Genomic DNA, 1,521 nt, shown 5'->3' on the forward strand with positions numbered 1-1,521 from the left:
TCTCAGGTTTGTCATTTAGCTTTCCCAGTTCAGGTCTTTAGTTTTGTCTTCCCTCTTGCCGGTTTTGCCTTCTCACCACTGTGTAAATAAATCATCACCAAGCGTTATCATCTACTGCCTGCGTTTTGGGTCCTTTTTCCCTTCAATACCACACGGCTCGTCTCAGCACCCGTGACAAATGTATTATATTTGTACTGTTACAATGAAATGAAACTAGTCTCATGAACTACTAGCTTACTAGCTAAAGGTAGGCTCATTTTTTGTTAAAGGCACTCAGTGTTCTCTCAGATATTCTCTTGATGTTCTCTTAGATACATCACATGTAGATGAAACAAAACAATTTCCCCAGAGAAAGTCAAAGAAATGACATAAAATTAAGATTTTCTGTATTTCTGTTGAACATGCACTACAGCTGTAGCTGCTGCCATCATGGTTGCTAGGCAACAGGGAATGTGCAATGTAGGCTAGCCCATCCAGTTTAACAAGCCTTGCACTTCCGGTCTTCCTGGACTTTGAAGGACCTGACATACGTAGACTGGGTAGGCTGGGTCCTTCGAAGGATGCAGCCCCTGAATGTGGACACAGCCTTGGAGAAGGGAAGACAGACGGACCCTGACAGTTCTTTACCCACGAGGAATTTCAACAGTGTTTGACATGACAACCACGTGTGACTTTCCTTGGCCTTCATGTCTCAATACTTCAATCAGGTCATATTAACTTACTCTGTGAGGTCTAAGTCGGCATTAAGATGGTCCAGACTCTATGTTAAGAAGAAAAGCAAAAAAGACACTTTGGAAAAACCAAATTAAAAAAATATTTTTTGATAAAATTAAACATGGGACTATCATGGATGATGACTTAGAGCTCAGAGGGTTAATGAACACTGAAAACAGCCATTTTTTCAGTGTTCAAGAAATTTATTAAAGTGATCACAGCATCATCAACGCCCCTACAAGGCCTGTATGCAAATTGTAGTGGATCAGTCGTTGAGATTTGTTATAGCTGCACATGGCAGGTATAATTCCTTCCTAGGTAACATTTGATAACATCAGTGTCACTGCCCAAAAGTTGATTCTATTCATCTGGATGATTTCAGTGGGAGAAATGTTTCGTCATCATCCAAGTAACTTCTTCAGTCTCAGCTGACTGCAGGTTTACCCAATCACTGGCCTGTAGGTGTAAATAGACTGCAGAGTCCTGGCCTGACGAGGTGGCTCTTCTGTGCTGTGCCATCCGCTTCACCAGAGGTTGTTTGGTTTCCCCGATGTATAAATCCTGGCAATCCTCCTGCACTTAACATCATACACTATGTTACTCCGTTTGTGTCGGGGGACACGATCCTTTGTGGTGGACCAGTTTTTGGCGCAGCGTGTTTTGGGGTTTAAAAGCCACAGAGACCTGGTGTTTAGGAAAAATGTGTCTCAGCTGCTCCGATACTCCTGACACGTACGGGATCACTGCAGGTTTTTGCTTAGGCAGCGGTTGTCCTTCTCTCCTGGATCGGCTGGAGCTTTCTTTAGG

Source organism: Haplochromis burtoni, unplaced genomic scaffold, assembly GCF_018398535.1.
Source record: "Haplochromis burtoni strain Fernald_Lab_line unplaced genomic scaffold, NCSU_Asbu1 Contig_697, whole genome shotgun sequence".
Classification (NCBI taxonomy): Eukaryota; Metazoa; Chordata; class Actinopteri; order Cichliformes; family Cichlidae; genus Haplochromis; species Haplochromis burtoni.